Genomic DNA, 25,090 nt, shown 5'->3' with positions numbered 1-25,090 from the left:
TTGTGGATTTCAACTCAACGCTGTAAGTGACAAAAACAGAAGTTGCAGGAAAAGCTCAACAGGTTTGAGAGGAGACAGGTGTCTGTCACTTCAGGGTAATGACCTTGGTGTTTCAGACATCAATTCCCAAGCTCTTGATTGACAAAAACAGCAGCAAGCGGTCAGACCAACAGGGTTTTTTCTGAGCTCGACTCGTTCATCCGGTGGTTGGAGGGTGAACGCTCGTGCTGCCAAAGGAGCCGCTTGGACCACAAACTGGCGTGGAGCGATTCCAACAAAGTGCTCCTCAATCTCATCCCGAGCGTTGAAACAGAGTCGGCTTTGGTCGGGTCGGGCAGCACGGTTGACGAGGCCCCAGTGAGATCTGAACTCACGACCCCTGGTTTACAAGACCAGTGCTCTAACCGCTGAGCTATGGAGCCGGGTGGCGCCGCGCTTAGCGCTCGCGGCTGATTGGTTCACACTGGCTGACTCAAAGCGCTTGGGACACAGGTTCCAATCGACCCTCGCGTCACCGTCTGTGCAGTTTGAACATTCTGCCCGCGCGTGGGTTTGCTCCGGCTGCTCCGGTTACCGCTCTCAGTACAAAGATGTGTAGCGTTTGCGGGATTGGCCATGCTTCATTGTCCCATTGTGTCCGGTGATTGTGCGGGCCCGGAAGGGTGGATTAGTCAGCATTCAATGGAGAATGATGCAGTGTGCGCAATGGATCTGGGTCGATTGCTCTCTGCAGGGTCGGTGTTGACGAGATTAGAATAAATTAGATTGGCTACAGTGTGGAAACAGGCCCTTCAGCCCAACAAGTCCACATCGATCCTCTGAAGAGTAACCCGCCCAGACCCGTTTCTCACTGAATAATGCATCGATGACAATTTAGAATGGCCAATTCACTCGACCTGCCCGTCTTTGGACTGTGGGAGGAAACCCGAGCAAACCCACGCAGACTCTGGGAGAATGTGCAAACTCGACACGGAATCGACTCCCGACAGTTGGAATCGAGCCTGGGTCCCTAGTAGCGCTGTCAGGCAGCAGTGAGAACCACTGAGCGACTCGTCGGGCGGAATGGCCTGTTTCCAAACTGGAGAGATCCTATGCTTCTGTGATTTCTGTCCAGACATAATTGGGAATTGTCATTCGCTCGCTTGGAGTGACTGGGGTCAGCGATCTCAAAGTTAAATCCGTCAACACACACAGCCCCGTTCTTTGCCTGCAGAAAAAAGAAGTTTGTGGATTTCAACTCAACGCTGTAAGTGACAAAAACAGAAGTTGCAGGAAAAGCTCAACAGGTTTGAGAGGAGACAGGTGTCTGTCACTTCAGGGCAATGACCTTGGTGTTTCAGACATCAATTCCCAAGCTCTTGATTGACAAAAACAGCAGCAAGCGGTCAGACCAACAGGGTTTTTTCTGAGCTCGACTCGTTCATCCGGTGGTTGGGGGGTGAACGCTCGTGCTGCCAAAGGAGCCGCTTGGACCACAAACTGGCGTGGAGCGATTCCAACAAAGTGCTCCTCAGTCTCAAACCCGAGCGTTGAAACAGAGTCGGCTCTGGCCGGGTCGGGCAGCACGGATGACGAGGCCCCAGTGAGATTTGAACTCACGACCCCTGGTTTACAAAACCAGTGCTCTAACCGCTGAGCTATGGAGCCGGGTGGCGCTGCGCTCAGCGCTCGCGGCTGATTGGTTCACACTGGCTGACTCAAAGCGCTTGGGACACAGGTTCCAATCGACCCTCGCGTCACCGTCTGTGCAGTTTGAACATTCTGCCCGCGCGTGGGTTTGCTCCGGCTGCTCCGGTTACCGCTCTCAGTACAAAGATGTGTAGCGTTTGCGGGATTGGCCATGCTTCATTGTCCCATTGTGTCCGGTGATTGTGCGGGCCCGGAAGGGTGGATTAGTCAGCATTCAATGGAGAATGATGCAGTGTGCGCAATGGATCTGGGTCGATTGCTCTCTGCAGGGTCGGTGTTGACGAGATTAGAATAAATTAGATTGGCTACAGTGTGGAAACAGGCCCTTCAGCCCAACAAGTCCACATCGATCCTCTGAAGAGTAACCCGCCCAGACCCGTTTCTCACTGAATAATGCATCGATGACAATTTAGAATGGCCAATTCACTCGACCTGCCCGTCTTTGGACTGTGGGAGGAAACCCGAGCAAACCCACGCAGACTCTGGGAGAATGTGCAAACTCGACACGGAATCGACTCCCGACAGTTGGAATCGAGCCTGGGTCCCTAGTAGCGCTGTCAGGCAGCAGTGAGAACCACTGAGCGACTCGTCGGGCGGAATGGCCTGTTTCCAAACTGGAGAGATCCTATGCTTCTGTGATTTCTGTCCAGACATAATTGGGAATTGTCATTCGCTCGCTTGGAGTGACTGGGGTCAGCGATCTCAAAGTTAAATCCGTCAACACACACAGCCCCGTTCTTTGCCTGCAGAAAAAAGAAGTTTGTGGATTTCAACTCAACGCTGTAAGTGACAAAAACAGAAGTTGCAGGAAAAGCTCAACAGGTTTGAGAGGAGACAGGTGTCTGTCACTTCAGGGCAATGACCTTGGTGTTTCAGACATCAATTCCCAAGCTCTTGATTGACAAAAACAGCAGCAAGCTGTCAGACCAACAGGGTTTTTTCTGAGCTCGACTCGTTCATCCGGTGGTTGGAGGGTGAACGCTCGTGCTGCCAAAGGAGCCGCTTGGACCACAAACTGGCGTGGAGCGATTCCCGAGCGTTGAAACAGAGTCGGCTTTGGTCGGGTCGGGCAGCACGGTTGACGAGGCCCCAGTGAGATTTGAACTCACGACCCCTGGTTTACAAGACCAGTGCTCTAACCGCTGAGCTATGGAGCCGGGTGGCGCCGCGCTCAGCGCTCGCGGCTGATTGGTTCACACTGGCTGACTCAAAGCGCTTGGGACACAGGTTCCAATCGACCCTCGCGTCACCGTCTGTGCAGTTTGAACATTCTGCCCGCGCGTGGGTTTGCTCCGGCTGCTCCGGTTACCGCTCTCAGTACAAAGATGTGTAGCGTTTGCGGGATTGGCCATGCTTCATTGTCCCATTGTGTCCGGTGATTGTGCGGGCCCGGAAGGGTGGATTAGTCAGCATTCAATGGAGAATGATGCAGTGTGCGCAATGGATCTGGGTCGATTGCTCTCTGCAGGGTCGGTGTTGACGAGATTAGAATAAATTAGATTGGCTACAGTGTGGAAACAGGCCCTTCAGCCCAACAAGTCCACATCGATCCTCTGAAGAGTAACCCGCCCAGACCCGTTTCTCACTGAATAATGCATCGATGACAATTTAGAATGGCCAATTCACTCGACCTGCCCGTCTTTGGACTGTGGGAGGAAACCCGAGCAAACCCACGCAGACTCTGGGAGAATGTGCAAACTCGACACGGAATCGACTCCCGACAGTTGGAATCGAGCCTGGGTCCCTAGTAGCGCTGTCAGGCAGCAGTGAGAACCACTGAGCGACTCGTCGGGCGGAATGGCCTGTTTCCAAACTGGAGAGATCCTATGCTTCTGTGATTTCTGTCCAGACATAATTGGGAATTGTCATTCGCTCGCTTGGAGTGACTGGGGTCAGCGATCTCAAAGTTAAATCCGTCAACACACACAGCCCCGTTCTTTGCCTGCAGAAAAAAGAAGTTTGTGGATTTCAACTCAACGCTGTAAGTGACAAAAACAGAAGTTGCAGGAAAAGCTCAACAGGTTTGAGAGGAGACAGGTGTCTGTCACTTCAGGGCAATGACCTTGGTGTTTCAGACATCAATTCCCAAGCTCTTGATTGACAAAAACAGCAGCAAGCTGTCAGACCAACAGGGTTTTTTCTGAGCTCGACTCGTTCATCCGGTGGTTGGAGGGTGAACGCTCGTGCTGCCAAAGGAGCCGCTTGGACCACAAACTGGCGTGGAGCGATTCCAACAAAGTGCTCCTCAGTCTCATCCCGAGCGTTGAAACAGAGTCGGCTTTGGTCGGGTCGGGCAGCACGGTTGACGAGGCCCCAGTGAGATTTGAACTCACGACCCCTGGTTTACAAGACCAGTGCTCTAACCGCTGAGCTATGGAGCCGGGTGGCGCCGCGCTCAGCGCTCGCGGCTGATTGGTTCACACTGGCTGACTCAAAGCGCTTGGGACACAGGTTCCAATCGACCCTCGCGTCACCGTCTGTGCAGTTTGAACATTCTGCCCGCGCGTGGGTTTGCTCCGGCTGCTCCGGTTACCGCTCTCAGTACAAAGATGTGTAGCGTTTGCGGGATTGGCCATGCTTCATTGTCCCATTGTGTCCGGTGATTGTGCGGGCCCGGAAGGGTGGATTAGTCAGCATTCAATGGAGAATGATGCAGTGTGCGCAATGGATCTGGGTCGATTGCTCTCTGCAGGGTCGGTGTTGACGAGATTAGAATAAATTAGATTGGCTACAGTGTGGAAACAGGCCCTTCAGCCCAACAAGTCCACATCGATCCTCTGAAGAGTAACCCGCCCAGACCCGTTTCTCACTGAATAATGCATCGATGACAATTTAGAATGGCCAATTCACTCGACCTGCCCGTCTTTGGACTGTGGGAGGAAACCGGAGCAAACCCACGCAGACTCTGGGAGAATGTGCAAACTCGACACGGAATCGACTCCCGACAGTTGGAATCGAGCCTGGGTCCCTAGTAGCGCTGTTAGGCAGCAGTGAGAACCACTGAGCGACTCGTCGGGCGGAATGGCCTGTTTCCAAACTGGAGAGATCCTATGCTTCTGTGATTTCTGTCCAGACATAATTGGGAATTGTCATTCGCTCGCTTGGAGTGACTGGGGTCAGCGATCTCAAAGTTAAATCCGTCAACACACACAGCCCCGTTCTTTGCCTGCAGAAAAAAGAAGTTTGTGGATTTCAACTCAACGCTGTAAGTGACAAAAACAGAAGTTGCAGGAAAAGCTCAACAGGTTTGAGAGGAGACAGGTGTCTGTCACTTCAGGGTAATGACCTTGGTGTTTCAGACATCAATTCCCAAGCTCTTGATTGACAAAAACAGCAGCAAGCGGTCAGACCAACAGGGTTTTTTCTGAGCTCGACTCGTTCATCCGGTGGTTGGAGGGTGAATGCTCGTGCTGCCAAAGGAGCCGCTTGGACCACAAACTGGCGTGGAGCGATTCCAACAAAGTGCTCCTCAGTCTCATCCCGAGCGTTGAAACAGAGTCGGCTCTGGCCGGGCCGGGCAGCACGGATGACGAGGCCCCAGTGAGATTTGAACTCACGACCCCTGGTTTACAAGACCAGTGCTCTAACCGCTGAGCTATGGAGCCGGGTGCCGCTGCGCTCAGCAGCTCGCGGCTGATTGGTTCACACTGGCTGACTCAAAGCGCTTGGGACACAGGTTCCAATCGACCCTCGCGTCACCGTCTGTGCAGTTTGAACATTCTGCCCGCGCGTGGGTTTGCTCCGGCTGCTCCGGTTACCGCTCTCAGTACAAAGATGTGTAGCGTTTGCGGGATTGGCCATGCTTCATTGTCCCATTGTGTCCGGTGATTGTGCGGGCCCGGAAGGGTGGATTAGTCAGCATTCAATGGAGAATGATGCAGTGTGCGCAATGGATCTGGGTCGATTGCTCTCTGCAGGGTCGGTGTTGACGAGATTAGAATAAATTAGATTGGCTACAGTGTGGAAACAGGCCCTTCAGCCCAACAAGTCCACATCGATCCTCTGAAGAGTAACCCGCCCAGACCCGTTTCTCACTGAATAATGCATCGATGACAATTTAGAATGGCCAATTCACTCGACCTGCCCGTCTTTGGACTGTGGGAGGAAACCCGAGCAAACCCACGCAGACTCTGGGAGAATGTGCAAACTCGACACGGAATCGACTCCCGACAGTTGGAATCGAGCCTGGGTCCCTAGTAGCGCTGTCAGGCAGCAGTGAGAACCACTGAGCGACTCGTCGGGCGGAATGGCCTGTTTCCAAACTGGAGAGATCCTATGCTTCTGTGATTTCTGTCCAGACATAATTGGGAATTGTCATTCGCTCGCTTGGAGTGACTGGGGTCAGCGATCTCAAAGTTAAATCCGTCAACACACACAGCCCCGTTCTTTGCCTGCAGAAAAAAGAAGTTTGTGGATTTCAACTCAACGCTGTAAGTGACAAAAACAGAAGTTGCAGGAAAAGCTCAACAGGTTTGAGAGGAGACAGGTGTCTGTCACTTCAGGGCAATGACCTTGGTGTTTCAGACATCAATTCCCAAGCTCTTGATTGACAAAAACAGCAGCAAGCTGTCAGACCAACAGGGTTTTTTCTGAGCTCGACTCGTTCATCCGGTGGTTGGAGGGTGAACGCTCGTGCTGCCAAAGGAGCCGCTTGGACCACAAACTGGCGTGGAGCGATTCCAACAAAGTGCTCCTCAGTCTCATCCCGAGCGTTGAAACAGAGTCGGCTTTGGTCGGGTCGGGCAGCACGGTTGACGAGGCCCCAGTGAGATTTGAACTCACGACCCCTGGTTTACAAGACCAGTGCTCTAACCGCTGAGCTATGGAGCCGGGTGGCGCCGCGCTCAGCGCTCGCGGCTGATTGGTTCACACTGGCTGACTCAAAGCGCTTGGGACACAGGTTCCAATCGACCCTCGCGTCACCGTCTGTGCAGTTTGAACATTCTGCCCGCGCGTGGGTTTGCTCCGGCTGCTCCGGTTACCGCTCTCAGTACAAAGATGTGTAGCGTTTGCGGGATTGGCCATGCTTCATTGTCCCATTGTGTCCGGTGATTGTGCGGGCCCGGAAGGGTGGATTAGTCAGCATTCAATGGAGAATGATGCAGTGTGCGCAATGGATCTGGGTCGATTGCTCTCTGCAGGGTCGGTGTTGACGAGATTAGAATAAATTAGATTGGCTACAGTGTGGAAACAGGCCCTTCAGCCCAACAAGTCCACATCGATCCTCTGAAGAGTAACCCGCCCAGACCCGTTTCTCACTGAATAATGCATCGATGACAATTTAGAATGGCCAATTCACTCGACCTGCCCGTCTTTGGACTGTGGGAGGAAACCCGAGCAAACCCACGCAGACTCTGGGAGAATGTGCAAACTCGACACGGAATCGACTCCCGACAGTTGGAATCGAGCCTGGGTCCCTAGTAGCGCTGTCAGGCAGCAGTGAGAACCACTGAGCGACTCGTCGGGCGGAATGGCCTGTTTCCAAACTGGAGAGATCCTATGCTTCTGTGATTTCTGTCCAGACATAATTGGGAATTGTCATTCGCTCGCTTGGAGTGACTGGGGTCAGCGATCTCAAAGTTAAATCCGTCAACACACACAGCCCCGTTCTTTGCCTGCAGAAAAAAGAAGTTTGTGGATTTCAACTCAACGCTGTAAGTGACAAAAACAGAAGTTGCAGGAAAAGCTCAACAGGTTTGAGAGGAGACAGGTGTCTGTCACTTCAGGGCAATGACCTTGGTGTTTCAGACATCAATTCCCAAGCTCTTGATTGACAAAAACAGCAGCAAGCTGTCAGACCAACAGGGTTTTTTCTGAGCTCGACTCGTTCATCCGGTGGTTGGAGGGTGAACGCTCGTGCTGCCAAAGGAGCCGCTTGGACCACAAACTGGCGTGGAGCGATTCCAACAAAGTGCTCCTCAGTCTCATCCCGAGCGTTGAAACAGAGTCGGCTTTGGTCGGGTCGGGCAGCACGGTTGACGAGGCCCCCGTGAGATTTGAACTCACGACCCCTGGTTTACAAGACCAGTGCTCTAACCGCTGAGCTATGGAGCCGGGTGGCGCCGCGCTTAGCGCTCGCGGCTGATTGGTTCACACTGGCTGACTCAAAGCGCTTGGGACACAGGTTCCAATCGACCCTCGCGTCACCGTCTGTGCAGTTTGAACATTCTGCCCGCGCGTGGGTTTGCTCCGGCTGCTCCGGTTACCGCTCTCAGTACAAAGATGTGTAGCGTTTGCGGGATTGGCCATGCTTCATTGTCCCATTGTGTCCGGTGATTGTGCGGGCCCGGAAGGGTGGATTAGTCAGCATTCAATGGAGAATGATGCAGTGTGCGCAATGGATCTGGGTCGATTGCTCTCTGCAGGGTCGGTGTTGACGAGATTAGAATAAATTAGATTGGCTACAGTGTGGAAACAGGCCCTTCAGCCCAACAAGTCCACATCGATCCTCTGAAGAGTAACCCGCCCAGACCCGTTTCTCACTGAATAATGCATCGATGACAATTTAGAATGGCCAATTCACTCGACCTGCCCGTCTTTGGACTGTGGGAGGAAACCGGAGCAAACCCACGCAGACTCTGGGAGAATGTGCAAACTCGACACGGAATCGACTCCCGACAGTTGGAATCGAGCCTGGGTCCCTAGTAGCGCTGTCAGGCAGCAATGAGAACCACTGAGCGACTCGTCGGGCGGAATGGCCTGTTTCCAAACTGGAGAGATCCTATGCTTCTGTGATTTCTGTCCAGACATAATTGGGAATTGTCATTCGCTCGCTTGGAGTGACTGGGGTCAGCGATCTCAAAGTTAAATCCGTCAACACACACAGCCCCGTTCTTTGCCTGCAGAAAAAAGAAGTTTGTGGATTTCAACTCAACGCTGTAAGTGACAAAAACAGAAGTTGCAGGAAAAGCTCAACAGGTTTGAGAGGAGACAGGTGTCTGTCACTTCAGGGCAATGACCTTGGTGTTTCAGACATCAATTCCCAAGCTCTTGATTGACAAAAACAGCAGCAAGCGGTCAGACCAACAGGGTTTTTTCTGAGCTCGACTCGTTCATCCGGTGGTTGGAGGGTGAACGCTCGTGCTGCCAAAGGAGCCGCTTGGACCACAAACTGGCGTGGAGCGATTCCAACAAAGTGCTCCTCAGTCTCATCCCGAGCGTTGAAACAGAGTCGGCTCTGGCCGGGCCGGGCAGCACGGATGACGAGGCCCCAGTGAGATTTGAACTCACGACCCCTGGTTTACAAGACCAGTGCTCTAACCGCTGAGCTATGGAGCCGGGTGGCGCTGCGTTCAGCGCTCGCGGCTGATTGGTTCACACTGGCTGACTCAAAGCGCTTGGGACACAGGTTCCAATCGACCCTCGCGTCACCGTCTGTGCAGTTTGAACATTCTGCCCGCGCGTGGGTTTGCTCCGGCTGCTCCGGTTACCGCTCTCAGTACAAAGATGTGTAGCGTTTGCGGGATTGGCCATGCTTCATTGTCCCATTGTGTCCGGTGATTGTGCGGGCCCGGAAGGGTGGATTAGTCAGCATTCAATGGAGAATGATGCAGTGTGCGCAATGGATCTGGGTCGATTGCTCTCTGCAGGGTCGGTGTTGACGAGATTAGAATAAATTAGATTGGCTACAGTGTGGAAACAGGCCCTTCAGCCCAACAAGTCCACATCGATCCTCTGAAGAGTAACCCGCCCAGACCCGTTTCTCACTGAATAATGCATCGATGACAATTTAGAATGGCCAATTCACTCGACCTGCCCGTCTTTGGACTGTGGGAGGAAACCCGAGCAAACCCACGCAGACTCTGGGAGAATGTGCAAACTCGACACGGAATCGACTCCCGACAGTTGGAATCGAGCCTGGGTCCCTAGTAGCGCTGTCAGGCAGCAGTGAGAACCACTGAGCGACTCGTCGGGCGGAATGGCCTGTTTCCAAACTGGAGAGATCCTATGCTTCTGTGATTTCTGTCCAGACATAATTGGGAATTGTCATTCGCTCGCTTGGAGTGACTGGGGTCAGCGATCTCAAAGTTAAATCCGTCAACACACACAGCCCCGTTCTTTGCCTGCAGAAAAAAGAAGTTTGTGGATTTCAACTCAACGCTGTAAGTGACAAAAACAGAAGTTGCAGGAAAAGCTCAACAGGTTTGAGAGGAGACAGGTGTCTGTCACTTCAGGGCAATGACCTTGGTGTTTCAGACATCAATTCCCAAGCTCTTGATTGACAAAAACAGCAGCAAGCTGTCAGACCAACAGGGTTTTTTCTGAGCTCGACTCGTTCATCCGGTGGTTGGAGGGTGAACGCTCGTGCTGCCAAAGGAGCCGCTTGGACCACAAACTGGCGTGGAGCGATTCCAACAAAGTGCTCCTCAGTCTCATCCCGAGCGTTGAAACAGAGTCGGCTTTGGTCGGGTCGGGCAGCACGGTTGACGAGGCCCCCGTGAGATTTGAACTCACGACCCCTGGTTTACAAGACCAGTGCTCTAACCGCTGAGCTATGGAGCCGGGTGGCGCCGCGCCTAGCGCTCGCGGCTGATTGGTTCACACTGGCTGACTCAAAGCGCTTGGGACACAGGTTCCAATCGACCCTCGCGTCACCGTCTGTGCAGTTTGAACATTCTGCCCGCGCGTGGGTTTGCTCCGGCTGCTCCGGTTACCGCTCTCAGTACAAAGATGTGTAGCGTTTGCGGGATTGGCCATGCTTCATTGTCCCATTGTGTCCGGTGATTGTGCGGGCCCGGAAGGGTGGATTAGTCAGCATTCAATGGAGAATGATGCAGTGTGCGCAATGGATCTGGGTCGATTGCTCTCTGCAGGGTCGGTGTTGACGAGATTAGAATAAATTAGATTGGCTACAGTGTGGAAACAGGCCCTTCAGCCCAACAAGTCCACATCGATCCTCTGAAGAGTAACCCGCCCAGACCCGTTTCTCACTGAATAATGCATCGATGACAATTTAGAATGGCCAATTCACTCGACCTGCCCGTCTTTGGACTGTGGGAGGAAACCGGAGCAAACCCACGCAGACTCTGGGAGAATGTGCAAACTCGACACGGAATCGACTCCCGACAGTTGGAATCGAGCCTGGGTCCCTAGTAGCGCTGTCAGGCAGCAGTGAGAACCACTGAGCGACTCGTCGGGCGGAATGGCCTGTTTCCAAACTGGAGAGATCCTATGCTTCTGTGATTTCTGTCCAGACATAATTGGGAATTGTCATTCGCTCGCTTGGAGTGACTGGGGTCAGCGATCTCAAAGTTAAATCCGTCAACACACACAGCCCCGTTCTTTGCCTGCAGAAAAAAGAAGTTTGTGGATTTCAACTCAACGCTGTAAGTGACAAAAACAGAAGTTGCAGGAAAAGCTCAACAGGTTTGAGAGGAGACAGGTGTCTGTCACTTCAGGGCAATGACCTTGGTGTTTCAGACATCAATTCCCAAGCTCTTGATTGACAAAAACAGCAGCAAGCGGTCAGACCAACAGGGTTTTTTCTGAGCTCGACTCGTTCATCCGGTGGTTGGAGGGTGAACGCTCGTGCTGCCAAAGGAGCCGCTTGGACCACAAACTGGCGTGGAGCGATTCCAACAAAGTGCTCCTCAGTCTCATCCCGAGCGTTGAAACAGAGTCGGCTCTGGCCGGGCCGGGCAGCACGGATGACGAGGCCCCAGTGAGATTTGAACTCACGACCCCTGGTTTACAAGACCAGTGCTCTAACCGCTGAGCTATGGAGCCGGGTGGCGCTGCGTTCAGCGCTCGCGGCTGATTGGTTCACACTGGCTGACTCAAAGCGCTTGGGACACAGGTTCCAATCGACCCTCGCGTCACCGTCTGTGCAGTTTGAACATTCTGCCCGCGCGTGGGTTTGCTCCGGCTGCTCCGGTTACCGCTCTCAGTACAAAGATGTGTAGCGTTTGCGGGATTGGCCATGCTTCATTGTCCCATTGTGTCCGGTGATTGTGCGGGCCCGGAAGGGTGGATTAGTCAGCATTCAATGGAGAATGATGCAGTGTGCGCAATGGATCTGGGTCGATTGCTCTCTGCAGGGTCGGTGTTGACGAGATTAGAATAAATTAGATTGGCTACAGTGTGGAAACAGGCCCTTCAGCCCAACAAGTCCACATCGATCCTCTGAAGAGTAACCCGCCCAGACCCGTTTCTCACTGAATAATGCATCGATGACAATTTAGAATGGCCAATTCACTCGACCTGCCCGTCTTTGGACTGTGGGAGGAAACCGGAGCAAACCCACGCAGACTCTGGGAGAATGTGCAAACTCGACACGGAATCGACTCCCGACAGTTGGAATCGAGCCTGGGTCCCTAGTAGCGCTGTCAGGCAGCAGTGAGAACCACTGAGCGACTCGTCGGGCGGAATGGCCTGTTTCCAAACTGGAGAGATCCTATGCTTCTGTGATTTCTGTCCAGACATAATTGGGAATTGTCATTCGCTCGCTTGGAGTGACTGGGGTCAGCGATCTCAAAGTTAAATCCGTCAACACACACAGCCCCGTTCTTTGCCTGCAGAAAAAAGAAGTTTGTGGATTTCAACTCAACGCTGTAAGTGACAAAAACAGAAGTTGCAGGAAAAGCTCAACAGGTTTGAGAGGAGACAGGTGTCTGTCACTTCAGGGCAATGACCTTGGTGTTTCAGACATCAATTCCCAAGCTCTTGATTGACAAAAACAGCAGCAAGCGGTCAGACCAACAGGGTTTTTTCTGAGCTCGACTCGTTCATCCGGTGGTTGGAGGGTGAACGCTCGTGCTGCCAAAGGAGCCGCTTGGACCACAAACTGGCGTGGAGCGATTCCAACAAAGTGCTCCTCAGTCTCATCCCGAGCGTTGAAACAGAGTCGGCTCTGGCCGGGCCGGGCAGCACGGATGACGAGGCCCCAGTGAGATTTGAACTCACGACCCCTGGTTTACAAGACCAGTGCTCTAACCGCTGAGCTATGGAGCCGGGTGGCGCTGCGTTCAGCGCTCGCGGCTGATTGGTTCACACTGGCTGACTCAAAGCGCTTGGGACACAGGTTCCAATCGACCCTCGCGTCACCGTCTGTGCAGTTTGAACATTCTGCCCGCGCGTGGGTTTGCTCCGGCTGCTCCGGTTACCGCTCTCAGTACAAAGATGTGTAGCGTTTGCGGGATTGGCCATGCTTCATTGTCCCATTGTGTCCGGTGATTGTGCGGGCCCGGAAGGGTGGATTAGTCAGCATTCAATGGAGAATGATGCAGTGTGCGCAATGGATCTGGGTCGATTGCTCTCTGCAGGGTCGGTGTTGACGAGATTAGAATAAATTAGATTGGCTACAGTGTGGAAACAGGCCCTTCAGCCCAACAAGTCCACATCGATCCTCTGAAGAGTAACCCGCCCAGACCCGTTTCTCACTGAATAATGCATCGATGACAATTTAGAATGGCCAATTCACTCGACCTGCCCGTCTTTGGACTGTGGGAGGAAACCCGAGCAAACCCACGCAGACTCTGGGAGAATGTGCAAACTCGACACGGAATCGACTCCCGACAGTTGGAATCGAGCCTGGGTCCCTAGTAGCGCTGTCAGGCAGCAGTGAGAACCACTGAGCGACTCGTCGGGCGGAATGGCCTGTTTCCAAACTGGAGAGATCCTATGCTTCTGTGATTTCTGTCCAGACATAATTGGGAATTGTCATTCGCTCGCTTGGAGTGACTGGGGTCAGCGATCTCAAAGTTAAATCCGTCAACACACACAGCCCCGTTCTTTGCCTGCAGAAAAAAGAAGTTTGTGGATTTCAACTCAACGCTGTAAGTGACAAAAACAGAAGTTGCAGGAAAAGCTCAACAGGTTTGAGAGGAGACAGGTGTCTGTCACTTCAGGGCAATGACCTTGGTGTTTCAGACATCAATTCCCAAGCTCTTGATTGACAAAAACAGCAGCAAGCTGTCAGACCAACAGGGTTTTTTCTGAGCTCGACTCGTTCATCCGGTGGTTGGAGGGTGAACGCTCGTGCTGCCAAAGGAGCCGCTTGGACCACAAACTGGCGTGGAGCGATTCCAACAAAGTGCTCCTCAGTCTCATCCCGAGCGTTGAAACAGAGTCGGCTTTGGTCGGGTCGGGCAGCACGGTTGACGAGGCCCCAGTGAGATTTGAACTCACGACCCCTGGTTTACAAGACCAGTGCTCTAACCGCTGAGCTATGGAGCCGGGTGGCGCCGCGCTCAGCGCTCGCGGCTGATTGGTTCACACTGGCTGACTCAAAGCGCTTGGGACACAGGTTCCAATCGACCCTCGCGTCACCGTCTGTGCAGTTTGAACATTCTGCCCGCGCGTGGGTTTGCTCCGGCTGCTCCGGTTACCGCTCTCAGTACAAAGATGTGTAGCGTTTGCGGGATTGGCCATGCTTCATTGTCCCATTGTGTCCGGTGATTGTGCGGGCCCGGAAGGGTGGATTAGTCAGCATTCAATGGAGAATGATGCAGTGTGCGCAATGGATCTGGGTCGATTGCTCTCTGCAGGGTCGGTGTTGACGAGATTAGAATAAATTAGATTGGCTACAGTGTGGAAACAGGCCCTTCAGCCCAACAAGTCCACATCGATCCTCTGAAGAGTAACCCGCCCAGACCCGTTTCTCACTGAATAATGCATCGATGACAATTTAGAATGGCCAATTCACTCGACCTGCCCGTCTTTGGACTGTGGGAGGAAACCCGAGCAAACCCACGCAGACTCTGGGAGAATGTGCAAACTCGACACGGAATCGACTCCCGACAGTTGGAATCGAGCCTGGGTCCGTAGTAGCGATGTCAGGCAGCAGTGAGAACCACTGAGCGACTCGTCGGGCGGAATGGCCTGTTTCCAAACTGGAGAGATCCTATGCTTCTGTGATTTCTGTCCAGACATAATTGGGAATTGTCATTCGCTCGCTTGGAGTGACTGGGGTCAGCGATCTCAAAGTTAAATCCGTCAACACACACAGCCCCGTTCTTTGCCTGCAGAAAAAAGAAGTTTGTGGATTTCAACTCAACGCTGTAAGTGACAAAAACAGAAGTTGCAGGAAAAGCTCAACAGGTTTGAGAGGAGACAGGTGTCTGTCACTTCAGGGCAATGACCTTGGTGTTTCAGACATCAATTCCCAAGCTCTTGATTGACAAAAACAGCAGCAAGCTGTCAGACCAACAGGGTTTTTTCTGAGCTCGACTCGTTCATCCGGTGGTTGGAGGGTGAACGCTCGTGCTGCCAAAGGAGCCGCTTGGACCACAAACTGGCGTGGAGCGATTCCCGAGCGTTGAAACAGAGTCGGCTTTGGTCGGGTCGGGCAGCACGGTTGACGAGGCCCCAGTGAGATTTGAACTCACGACCCCTGGTTTACAAGACCAGTGCTCTAACCGCTGAGCTATGGAGCCGGGTGGCGCCGCGCTCAGCGCTCGCGGCTGATTGGTTCACACTGGCTGACTCAAAGCGCTTGGGACACAGGTTCCAATCGACCCTCGCGTCACCGTCTGTGCAGTTTGAACATTCTGCCCGCGCGTGGGTTTGCTCCGGCTGCTCCGGTTACCGCTCTCAGTACAAAGATGTGTAGCGTTTGCGGGATTGGCCATGCTTCATTGTCCCATTGTGTCCGGTGATTGTGCGGGCCCGGAAGGGTGGATTAGTCAGCATTCAATGGAGAATGATGCAGTGTGCGCAATGGATCTGGGTCGATTGCTCTCTGCAGGGTCGGTGTTGACGAGATTAGAATAAATTAGATTGGCTACAGTGTGGAAACAGGCCCTTCAGCCCAACAAGTCCACATCGATCCTCTGAAGAGTAACCCGCCCAGACCCGTTTCTCACTGAATAATGCATCGATGACAATTTAGAATGGCCAATTCACTCGACCTGCCCGTCTTTGGACTGTGGGAGGAAACCCGAGCAAACCCACGCAGACTCTGGGAGAATGTGCAAACTCGACACGGAATCGACTCCCGACAGTTGGAATCGAGCCTGGGTCCCTAGTAGCGCTGTCAGGCAGCAGTGAGAACCACTGAGCGACTCGTCGGGCGGAATGGCCTGTTTCCAAACTGGAGAGATCCTATGCTTCTGTGATTTCTGTCCAGACATAATTGGGAATTGTCATTCGCTCGCTTGGAGTGACTGGGGTCAGCGATCTCAAAGTTAAATCCGTCAACACACACAGCCCCGTTCTTTGCCTGCAGAAAAAAGAAGTTTGTGGATTTCAACTCAACGCTGTAAGTGACAAAAACAGAAGTTGCAGGAAAAGCTCAACAGGTTTGAGAGGAGACAGGTGTCTGTCACTTCAGGGCAATGACCTTGGTGTTTCAGACATCAATTCCCAAGCTCTTGATTGACAAAAACAGCAGCAAGCTGTCAGACCAACAGGGTTTTTTCTGAGCTCGACTCGTTCATCCGGTGGTTGGAGGGTGAACGCTCGTGCTGCCAAAGGAGCCGCTTGGACCACAAACTGGCGTGGAGCGATTCCAACAAAGTGCTCCTCAGTCTCATCCCGAGCGTTGAAACAGAGTCGGCTTTGGTCGGGTCGGGCAGCACGGTTGACGAGGCCCCAGTGAGATTTGAACTCACGACCCCTGGTTTACAAGACCAGTGCTCTAACCGCTGAGCTATGGAGCCGGGTGGCGCCGCGCTCAGCGCTCGCGGCTGATTGGTTCACACTGGCTGACTCAAAGCGCTTGGGACACAGGTTCCAATCGACCCTCGCGTCACCGTCTGTGCAGTTTGAACATTCTGCCCGCGCGTGGGTTTGCTCCGGCTGCTCCGGTTACCGCTCTCAGTACAAAGATGTGTAGCGTTTGCGGGATTGGCCATGCTTCATTGTCCCATTGTGTCCGGTGATTGTGCGGGCCCGGAAGGGTGGATTAGTCAGCATTCAATGGAGAATGATGCAGTGTGCGCAATGGATCTGGGTCGATTGCTCTCTGCAGGGTCGGTGTTGACGAGATTAGAATAAATTAGATTGGCTACAGTGTGGAAACAGGCCCTTCAGCCCAACAAGTCCACATCGATCCTCTGAAGAGTAACCCGCCCAGACCCGTTTCTCACTGAATAATGCATCGATGACAATTTAGAATGGCCAATTCACTCGACCTGCCCGTCTTTGGACTGTGGGAGGAAACCGGAGCAAACCCACGCAGACTCTGGGAGAATGTGCAAACTCGACACGGAATCGACTCCCGACAGTTGGAATCGAGCCTGGGTCCCTAGTAGCGCTGTTAGGCAGCAGTGAGAACCACTGAGCGACTCGTCGGGCGGAATGGCCTGTTTCCAAACTGGAGAGATCCTATGCTTCTGTGATTTCTGTCCAGACATAATTGGGAATTGTCATTCGCTCGCTTGGAGTGACTGGGGTCAGCGATCTCAAAGTTAAATCCGTCAACACACACAGCCCCGTTCTTTGCCTGCAGAAAAAAGAAGTTTGTGGATTTCAACTCAACGCTGTAAGTGACAAAAACAGAAGTTGCAGGAAAAGCTCAACAGGTTTGAGAGGAGACAGGTGTCTGTCACTTCAGGGTAATGACCTTGGTGTTTCAGAAATCAATTCCCAAGCTCTTGATTGACAAAAACAGCAGCAAGCGGTCAGACCAACAGGGTTTTTTCTGAGCTCGACTCGTTCATCCGGTGGTTGGAGGGTGAATGCTCGTGCTGCCAAAGGAGCCGCTTGGACCACAAACTGGCGTGGAGCGATTCCAACAAAGTGCTCCTCAGTCTCATCCCGAGCGTTGAAACAGAGTCGGCTCTGGCCGGGCCGGGCAGCACGGATGACGAGGCCCCAGTGAGATTTGAACTCACGACCCCTGGTTTACAAGACCAGTGCTCTAACCGCTGAGCTATGGAGCCGGGTGCCGCTGCGCTCAGCAGCTCGCGGCTGATTGGTTCACACTGGCTGACTCAAAGCGCTTGGGACACAGGTTCCAATCGACCCTCGCGTCACCGTCTGTGCAGTTTGAACATTCTGCCCGCGCGTGGGTTTGCTCCGGCTGCTCCGGTTACCGCTCTCAGTACAAAGATGTGTAGCGTTTGCGGGATTGGCCATGCTTCATTGTCCCATTGTGTCCGGTGATTGTGCGGGCCCGGAAGGGTGGATTAGTCAGCATTCAATGGAGAATGATGCAGTGTGCGCAATGGATCTGGGTCGATTGCTCTCTGCAGGGTCGGTGTTGACGAGATTAGAATAAATTAGATTGGCTACAGTGTGGAAACAGGCCCTTCAGCCCAACAAGTCCACATCGATCCTCTGAAGAGTAACCCGCCCAGACCCGTTTCTCACTGAATAATGCATCGATGACAATTTAGAATGGCCAATTCACTCGACCTGCCCGTCTTTGGACTGTGGGAGGAAACCCGAGCAAACCCACGCAGACTCTGGGAGAATGTGCAAACTCGACACGGAATCGACTCCCGACAGTTGGAATCGAGCCTGGGTCCCTAGTAGCGCTGTCAGGCAGCAGTGAGAACCACTGAGCGACTCGTCGGGCGGAATGGCCTGTTTCCAAACTGGAGAGATCCTATGCTTCTGTGATTTCTGTCCAGACATAATTGGGAATTGTCATTCGCTCGCTTGGAGTGACTGGGGTCAGCGATCTCAAAGTTAAATCCGTCAACACACACAGCCCCGTTCTTTGCCTGCAGAAAAAAGAAGTTTGTGGATTTCAACTCAACGCTGTAAGTGACAAAAACAGAAGTTGCAGGAAAAGCTCAACAGGTTTGAGAGGAGACAGGTGTCTGTCACTTCAGGGCAATGACCTTGGTGTTTCAGACATCAATTCCCAAGCTCTTGATTGACAAAAACAGCAGCAAGCTGTCAGACCAACAGGGTTTTTTCTGAGCTCGACTCGTTCATCCGGTGGTTGGAGGGTGAACGCTCGTGCTGCCAAAGGAGCCGCTTGGACCACAAACTGGCGTGGAGCGATTCCAACAAAGTGCTCCTCAGTCTCATCCCGAGCGTTGAAACAGAGTCGGCTTTGGTCGGGTCGGGCAGCACGGTTGACGAGGCCCCAGTGAGATTTGAACTCACGACCCCTGGTTTACAAGACCAGTGCTCTAACCGCTGAGCTATGGAGCCGGGTGGCGCCGCGCTCAGCGCTCGCGGCTGATTGGTTCACACTGGCTGACTCAAAGCGCTTGGGACACAGGTTCCAATCGACCCTCGCGTCACCGTCTGTGCAGTTTGAACATTCTGCCCGCGCGTGGGTTTGCTCCGGCTGCTCCGGTTACCGCTCTCAGTACAAAGATGTGTAGCGTTTGCGGGATTGGCCATGCTTCATTGTCCCATTGTGTCCGGTGATTGTGCGGGCCCGGAAGGGTGGATTAGTCAGCATTCAATGGAGAATGATGCAGTGTGCGCAATGGATCTGGGTCGATTGCTCTCTGCAGGGTCGGTGTTGACGAGATTAGAATAAATTAGATTGGCTACAGTGTGGAAACAGGCCCTTCAGCCCAACAAGTCCACATCGATCCTCTGAAGAGTAACCCGCCCAGACCCGTTTCTCACTGAATAATGCATCGATGACAATTTAGAATGGCCAATTCACTCGACCTGCCCGTCTTTGGACTGTGGGAGGAAACCCGAGCAAACCCACGCAGACTCTGGGAGAATGTGCAAACTCGACACGGAATCGACTCCCGACAGTTGGAATCGAGCCTGGGTCCCTAGTAGCGCTGTCAGGCAGCAGTGAGAACCACTGAGCGACTCGTCGGGCGGAATGGCCTGTTTCCAAACTGGAGAGATCCTATGCTTCTGTGATTTCTGTCCAGACATAATTGGGAATTGTCATTCGCTCGCTTGGAGTGACTGGGGTCAGCGATCTCAAAGTTAAATCCGTCAACACACACAGCCCCGTTCTTTGCCTGCAGAAAAAAGAAGTTTGTGGATTTCAACTCAACGCTGTAAGTGACAAAAACAGAAGTTGCAGGAAAAGCTCAACAGGTTTGAGAGGAGACAGGTGTCTGTCACTTCAGGGCAATGACCTTGGTGTTTCAGACATCAATTCCCAAGCTCTTGATTGACAAAAACAGCAGCAAGCTGTCAGACCAACAGGGTTTTTTCTGAGCTCGACTCGTTCATCCGGTGGTTGGAGGGTGAACGCTCGTGCTGCCAAAGGAGCCGCTTGGACCACAAACTGGCGTGGAGCGATTCCAACAAAGTGCTCCTCAGTCTCATCCCGAGCGTTGAAACAGAGTCGGCTTTGGTCGGGTCGGGCAGCACGGTTGACGAGGCCCCCGTGAGATTTGAACTCACGACCCCTGGTTTACAAGACCAGTGCTCTAACCGCTGAGCTATGGAGCCGGGTGGCGCCGCGCTTAGCGCTCGCGGCTGATTGGTTCACACTGGCTGACTCAAAGCGCTTGGGACACAGGTTCCAATCGACCCTCGCGTCACCGTCTGTGCAGTTTGAACATTCTGCCCGCGCGTGGGTTTGCTCCGGCTGCTCCGGTTACCGCTCTCAGTACAAAGATGTGTAGCGTTTGCGGGATTGGCCATGCTTCATTGTCCCATTGTGTCCGGTGATTGTGCGGGCCCGGAAGGGTGGATTAGTCAGCATTCAATGGAGAATGATGCAGTGTGCGCAATGGATCTGGGTCGATTGCTCTCTGCAGGGTCGGTGTTGACGAGATTAGAATAAATTAGATTGGCTACAGTGTGGAAACAGGCCCTTCAGCCCAACAAGTCCACATCGATCCTCTGAAGAGTAACCCGCCCAGACCCGTTTCTCACTGAATAATGCATCGATGACAATTTAGAATGGCCAATTCACTCGACCTGCCCGTCTTTGGACTGTGGGAGGAAACCGGAGCAAACCCACGCAGACTCTGGGAGAATGTGCAAACTCGACACGGAATCGACTCCCGACAGTTGGAATCGAGCCTGGGTCCCTAGTAGCGCTGTCAGGCAGCAATGAGAACCACTGAGCGACTCGTCGGGCGGAATGGCCTGTTTCCAAACTGGAGAGATCCTATGCTTCTGTGATTTCTGTCCAGACATAATTGGGAATTGTCATTCGCTCGCTTGGAGTGACTGGGGTCAGCGATCTCAAAGTTAAATCCGTCAACACACACAGCCCCGTTCTTTGCCTGCAGAAAAAAGAAGTTTGTGGATTTCAACTCAACGCTGTAAGTGACAAAAACAGAAGTTGCAGGAAAAGCTCAACAGGTTTGAGAGGAGACAGGTGTCTGTCACTTCAGAGCAATGACCTTGGTGTTTCAGACATCAATTCCCAAGCTCTTGATTGACAAAAACAGCAGCAAGCGGTCAGACCAACAGGGTTTTTTCTGAGCTCGACTCGTTCATCCGGTGGTTGGAGGGTGAACGCTCGTGCTGCCAAAGGAGCCGCTTGGACCACAAACTGGCGTGGAGCGATTCCAACAAAGTGCTCCTCAGTCTCATCCCGAGCGTTGAAACAGAGTCGGCTCTGGCCGGGCCGGGCAGCACGGATGACGAGGCCCCAGTGAGATTTGAACTCACGACCCCTGGTTTACAAGACCAGTGCTCTAACCGCTGAGCTATGGAGCCGGGTGGCGCTGCGTTCAGCGCTCGCGGCTGATTGGTTCACACTGGCTGACTCAAAGCGCTTGGGACACAGGTTCCAATCGACCCTCGCGTCACCGTCTGTGCAGTTTGAACATTCTGCCCGCGCGTGGGTTTGCTCCGGCTGCTCCGGTTACCGCTCTCAGTACAAAGATGTGTAGCGTTTGCGGGATTGGCCATGCTTCATTGTCCCATTGTGTCCGGTGATTGTGCGGGCCCGGAAGGGTGGATTAGTCAGCATTCAATGGAGAATGATGCAGTGTGCGCAATGGATCTGGGTCGATTGCTCTCTGCAGGGTCGGTGTTGACGAGATTAGAATAAATTAGATTGGCTACAGTGTGGAAACAGGCCCTTCAGCCCAACAAGTCCACATCGATCCTCTGAAGAGTAACCCGCCCAGACCCGTTTCTCACTGAATAATGCATCGATGACAATTTAGAATGGCCAATTCACTCGACCTGCCCGTCTTTGGACTGTGGGAGGAAACCCGAGCAAACCCACGCAGACTCTGGGAGAATGTGCAAACTCGACACGGAATCGACTCCCGACAGTTGGAATCGAGCCTGGGTCCCTAGTAGCGCTGTCAGGCAGCAGTGAGAACCACTGAGCGACTCGTCGGGCGGAATGGCCTGTTTCCAAACTGGAGAGATCCTATGCTTCTGTGATTTCTGTCCAGACATAATTGGGAATTGTCATTCGCTCGCTTGGAGTGACTGGGGTCAGCGATCTCAAAGTTAAATCCGTCAACACACACAGCCCCGTTCTTTGCCTGCAGAAAAAAGAAGTTTGTGGATTTCAACTCAACGCTGTAAGTGACAAAAACAGAAGTTGCAGGAAAAGCTCAACAGGTTTGAGAGGAGACAGGTGTCTGTCACTTCAGGGCAATGACCTTGGTGTTTCAGACATCAATTCCCAAGCTCTTGATTGACAAAAACAGCAGCAAGCTGTCAGACCAACAGGGTTTTTTCTGAGCTCGACTCGTTCATCCGGTGGTTGGAGGGTGAACGCTCGTGCTGCCAAAGGAGCCGCTTGGACCACAAACTGGCGTGGAGCGATTCCAACAAAGTGCTCCTCAGTCTCATCCCGAGCGTTGAAACAGAGTCGGCTTTGGTCGGGTCGGGCAGCACGGTTGACGAGGCCCCCGTGAGATTTGAACTCACGACCCCTGGTTTACAAGACCAGTGCTCTAACCGCTGAGCTATGGAGCCGGGTGGCGCCGCGCCTAGCGCTCGCGGCTGATTGGTTCACACTGGCTGACTCAAAGCGCTTGGGACACAGGTTCCAATCGACCCTCGCGTCACCGTCTGTGCAGTTTGAACATTCTGCCCGCGCGTGGGTTTGCTCCGGCTGCTCCGGTTACCGCTCTCAGTACAAAGATGTGTAGCGTTTGCGGGATTGGCCATGCTTCATTGTCCCATTGTGTCCGGTGATTGTGCGGGCCCGGAAGGGTGGATTAGTCAGCATTCAATGGAGAATGATGCAGTGTGCGCAATGGATCTGGGTCGATTGCTCTCTGCAGGGTCGGTGTTGACGAGATTAGAATAAATTAGATTGGCTACAGTGTGGAAACAGGCCCTTCAGCCCAACAAGTCCACATCGATCCTCTGAAGAGTAACCCGCCCAGACCCGTTTCTCACTGAATAATGCATCGATGACAATTTAGAATGGCCAATTCACTCGACCTGCCCGTCTTTGGACTGTGGGAGGAAACCGGAGCAAACCCACGCAGACTCTGGGAGAATGTGCAAACTCGACACGGAATCGACTCCCGACAGTTGGAATCGAGCCTGGGTCCCTAGTAGCGCTGTCAGGCAGCAGTGAGAACCACTGAGCGACTCGTCGGGCGGAATGGCCTGTTTCCAAACTGGAGAGATCCTATGCTTCTGTGATTTCTGTCCAGACATAATTGGGAATTGTCATTCGCTCGCTTGGAGTGACTGGGGTCAGCGATCTCAAAGTTAAATCCGTCAACACACACAGCCCCGTTCTTTGCCTGCAGAAAAAAGAAGTTTGTGGATTTCAACTCAACGCTGTAAGTGACAAAAACAGAAGTTGCAGGAAAAGCTCAACAGGTTTGAGAGGAGACAGGTGTCTGTCACTTCAGGGCAATGACCTTGGTGTTTCAGACATCAATTCCCAAGCTCTTGATTGACAAAAACAGCAGCAAGCGGTCAGACCAACAGGGTTTTTTCTGAGCTCGACTCGTTCATCCGGTGGTTGGAGGGTGAACGCTCGTGCTGCCAAAGGAGCCGCTTGGACCACAAACTGGCGTGGAGCGATTCCAACAAAGTGCTCCTCAGTCTCATCCCGAGCGTTGAAACAGAGTCGGCTCTGGCCGGGCCGGGCAGCACGGATGACGAGGCCCCAGTGAGATTTGAACTCACGACCCCTGGTTTACAAGACCAGTGCTCTAACCGCTGAGCTATGGAGCCGGGTGGCGCCGCGCTCAGCGCTCGCGGCTGATTGGTTCACACTGGCTGACTCAAAGCGCTTGGGACACAGGTTCCAATCGACCCTCGCGTCACCGTCTGTGCAGTTTGAACATTCTGCCCGCGCGTGGGTTTGCTCCGGCTGCTCCGGTTACCGCTCTCAGTACAAAGATGTGTAGCGTTTGCGGGATTGGCCATGCTTCATTGTCCCATTGTGTCCGGTGATTGTGCGGGCCCGGAAGGGTGGATTAGTCAGCATTCAATGGAGAATGATGCAGTGTGCGCAATGGATCTGGGTCGATTGCTCTCTGCAGGGTCGGTGTTGACGAGATTAGAATAAATTAGATTGGCTACAGTGTGGAAACAGGCCCTTCAGCCCAACAAGTCCACATCGATCCTCTGAAGAGTAACCCGCCCAGACCCGTTTCTCACTGAATAATGCATCGATGACAATTTAGAATGGCCAATTCACTCGACCTGCCCGTCTTTGGACTGTGGGAGGAAACCGGAGCAAACCCACGCAGACTCTGGGAGAATGTGCAAACTCGACACGGAATCGACTCCCGACAGTTGGAATCGAGCCTGGGTCCCTAGTAGCGCTGTTAGGCAGCAGTGAGAACCACTGAGCGACTCGTCGGGCGGAATGGCCTGTTTCCAAACTGGAGAGATCCTATGCTTCTGTGATTTCTGTCCAGACATAATTGGGAATTGTCATTCGCTCGCTTGGAGTGACTGGGGTCAGCGATCTCAAAGTTAAATCCGTCAACACACACAGCCCCGTTCTTTGCCTGCAGAAAAAAGAAGTTTGTGGATTTCAACTCAACGCTGTAAGTGACAAAAACAGAAGTTGCAGGAAAAGCTCAACAGGTTTGAGAGGAGACAGGTGTCTGTCACTTCAGGGTAATGACCTTGGTGTTTCAGACATCAATTCCCAAGCTCTTGATTGACAAAAACAGCAGCAAGCGGTCAGACCAACAGGGTTTTTTCTGAGCTCGACTCGTTCATCCGGTGGTTGGAGGGTGAATGCTCGTGCTGCCAAAGGAGCCGCTTGGACCACAAACTGGCGTGGAGCGATTTCAACAAAGTGCTCCTCAGTCTCATCCCGAGCGTTGAAACAGAGTCGGCTCTGGCCGGGGCGGGCAGCACGGATGACGAGGCCCCAGTGAGATTTGAACTCACGACCCCTGGTTTACAAGACCAGTGCTCTAACCGCTGAGCTATGGAGCCGGGTGCCGCTGCGCTCAGCAGCTCGCGGCTGATTGGTTCACACTGGCTGACTCAAAGCGCTTGGGACACAGGTTCCAATCGACCCTCGCGTCACCGTCTGTGCAGTTTGAACATTCTGCCCGCGCGTGGGTTTGCTCCGGCTGCTCCGGTTACCGCTCTCAGTACAAAGATGTGTAGCGTTTGCGGGATTGGCCATGCTTCATTGTCCCATTGTGTCCGGTGATTGTGCGGGCCC

The 25,090-nt window shown here is 53.1% G+C and overlaps 21 non-coding genes across 21 annotated transcripts; all 21 read right to left on the bottom strand.

The window, feature by feature from the left end:
- Positions 1 to 349: 349 nt before the first annotated feature.
- On the bottom strand, positions 350 to 422 carry trnat-ugu (transfer RNA threonine (anticodon UGU)). The gene has a single exon. It is a non-coding gene; the product is annotated as a tRNA-Thr (tRNA).
- A 1,152-nt stretch (positions 423 to 1,574) lies between these two features.
- Positions 1,575 to 1,647, bottom strand: trnat-ugu (transfer RNA threonine (anticodon UGU)). Its single transcript has one exon. It is a non-coding gene; the product is annotated as a tRNA-Thr (tRNA).
- A 1,126-nt stretch (positions 1,648 to 2,773) lies between these two features.
- trnat-ugu (transfer RNA threonine (anticodon UGU)) lies at positions 2,774 to 2,846 on the bottom strand. Its single transcript has one exon. It is a non-coding gene; the product is annotated as a tRNA-Thr (tRNA).
- A 1,151-nt stretch (positions 2,847 to 3,997) lies between these two features.
- trnat-ugu (transfer RNA threonine (anticodon UGU)) lies at positions 3,998 to 4,070 on the bottom strand. Its single transcript has one exon. It is a non-coding gene; the product is annotated as a tRNA-Thr (tRNA).
- A 1,151-nt stretch (positions 4,071 to 5,221) lies between these two features.
- Positions 5,222 to 5,294, bottom strand: trnat-ugu (transfer RNA threonine (anticodon UGU)). The gene has a single exon. It is a non-coding gene; the product is annotated as a tRNA-Thr (tRNA).
- Positions 5,295 to 6,446: 1,152 nt separating this feature from the next.
- On the bottom strand, positions 6,447 to 6,519 carry trnat-ugu (transfer RNA threonine (anticodon UGU)). Its single transcript has one exon. It is a non-coding gene; the product is annotated as a tRNA-Thr (tRNA).
- Positions 6,520 to 7,670: 1,151 nt separating this feature from the next.
- On the bottom strand, positions 7,671 to 7,743 carry trnat-ugu (transfer RNA threonine (anticodon UGU)). Its single transcript has one exon. It is a non-coding gene; the product is annotated as a tRNA-Thr (tRNA).
- A 1,151-nt stretch (positions 7,744 to 8,894) lies between these two features.
- Positions 8,895 to 8,967, bottom strand: trnat-ugu (transfer RNA threonine (anticodon UGU)). The gene has a single exon. It is a non-coding gene; the product is annotated as a tRNA-Thr (tRNA).
- Positions 8,968 to 10,118: 1,151 nt separating this feature from the next.
- trnat-ugu (transfer RNA threonine (anticodon UGU)) lies at positions 10,119 to 10,191 on the bottom strand. Its single transcript has one exon. It is a non-coding gene; the product is annotated as a tRNA-Thr (tRNA).
- A 1,151-nt stretch (positions 10,192 to 11,342) lies between these two features.
- trnat-ugu (transfer RNA threonine (anticodon UGU)) lies at positions 11,343 to 11,415 on the bottom strand. The gene has a single exon. It is a non-coding gene; the product is annotated as a tRNA-Thr (tRNA).
- A 1,151-nt stretch (positions 11,416 to 12,566) lies between these two features.
- Positions 12,567 to 12,639, bottom strand: trnat-ugu (transfer RNA threonine (anticodon UGU)). The gene has a single exon. It is a non-coding gene; the product is annotated as a tRNA-Thr (tRNA).
- Positions 12,640 to 13,790: 1,151 nt separating this feature from the next.
- On the bottom strand, positions 13,791 to 13,863 carry trnat-ugu (transfer RNA threonine (anticodon UGU)). Its single transcript has one exon. It is a non-coding gene; the product is annotated as a tRNA-Thr (tRNA).
- Positions 13,864 to 14,989: 1,126 nt separating this feature from the next.
- On the bottom strand, positions 14,990 to 15,062 carry trnat-ugu (transfer RNA threonine (anticodon UGU)). The gene has a single exon. It is a non-coding gene; the product is annotated as a tRNA-Thr (tRNA).
- Positions 15,063 to 16,213: 1,151 nt separating this feature from the next.
- Positions 16,214 to 16,286, bottom strand: trnat-ugu (transfer RNA threonine (anticodon UGU)). The gene has a single exon. It is a non-coding gene; the product is annotated as a tRNA-Thr (tRNA).
- Positions 16,287 to 17,437: 1,151 nt separating this feature from the next.
- trnat-ugu (transfer RNA threonine (anticodon UGU)) lies at positions 17,438 to 17,510 on the bottom strand. The gene has a single exon. It is a non-coding gene; the product is annotated as a tRNA-Thr (tRNA).
- Positions 17,511 to 18,662: 1,152 nt separating this feature from the next.
- On the bottom strand, positions 18,663 to 18,735 carry trnat-ugu (transfer RNA threonine (anticodon UGU)). Its single transcript has one exon. It is a non-coding gene; the product is annotated as a tRNA-Thr (tRNA).
- Positions 18,736 to 19,886: 1,151 nt separating this feature from the next.
- Positions 19,887 to 19,959, bottom strand: trnat-ugu (transfer RNA threonine (anticodon UGU)). The gene has a single exon. It is a non-coding gene; the product is annotated as a tRNA-Thr (tRNA).
- A 1,151-nt stretch (positions 19,960 to 21,110) lies between these two features.
- trnat-ugu (transfer RNA threonine (anticodon UGU)) lies at positions 21,111 to 21,183 on the bottom strand. The gene has a single exon. It is a non-coding gene; the product is annotated as a tRNA-Thr (tRNA).
- Positions 21,184 to 22,334: 1,151 nt separating this feature from the next.
- Positions 22,335 to 22,407, bottom strand: trnat-ugu (transfer RNA threonine (anticodon UGU)). The gene has a single exon. It is a non-coding gene; the product is annotated as a tRNA-Thr (tRNA).
- Positions 22,408 to 23,558: 1,151 nt separating this feature from the next.
- Positions 23,559 to 23,631, bottom strand: trnat-ugu (transfer RNA threonine (anticodon UGU)). The gene has a single exon. It is a non-coding gene; the product is annotated as a tRNA-Thr (tRNA).
- A 1,151-nt stretch (positions 23,632 to 24,782) lies between these two features.
- trnat-ugu (transfer RNA threonine (anticodon UGU)) lies at positions 24,783 to 24,855 on the bottom strand. Its single transcript has one exon. It is a non-coding gene; the product is annotated as a tRNA-Thr (tRNA).
- Between the last annotated feature and the right edge of the window lie 235 nt (positions 24,856 to 25,090).

Source organism: Chiloscyllium punctatum, chromosome 34 (assembly GCF_047496795.1).
Source record: "Chiloscyllium punctatum isolate Juve2018m chromosome 34, sChiPun1.3, whole genome shotgun sequence".
Taxonomy (NCBI): domain Eukaryota; kingdom Metazoa; phylum Chordata; class Chondrichthyes; order Orectolobiformes; family Hemiscylliidae; genus Chiloscyllium; species Chiloscyllium punctatum.
This window is presented reverse-complemented; position numbering and strand designations above follow the sequence as displayed.